This window comes from Haplochromis burtoni, unplaced genomic scaffold (genome assembly GCF_018398535.1).
Source record: "Haplochromis burtoni strain Fernald_Lab_line unplaced genomic scaffold, NCSU_Asbu1 Contig_1277, whole genome shotgun sequence".
NCBI classification, from domain to species: domain Eukaryota; kingdom Metazoa; phylum Chordata; class Actinopteri; order Cichliformes; family Cichlidae; genus Haplochromis; species Haplochromis burtoni.
Genome location: NW_024583638.1, coordinates 12,055 through 12,299, shown reverse-complemented (window position 1 = coordinate 12,299; position 245 = coordinate 12,055).

Genomic DNA, 245 nt, shown 5'->3' with positions numbered 1-245 from the left:
AATAAACGCAGAGTAGTTTGGACCCAGAAGCAGGGTTCATACATCATCACTCAAAGACTGGATGGTTTATGAGGAAATGAATCATTCACAGGATTTGTGGAGTGTTTTTGTTTGGCTCTTTTGCCATTAGAATTATTGTCTAAAGGTGAAGAAAGATGCCCAACGGATTTACTTTACCAAATGGACCATCCCAGCCTTGACGTAATGGTCTATTTGATTCACCTTTTATTGTTTATTTTATTTTA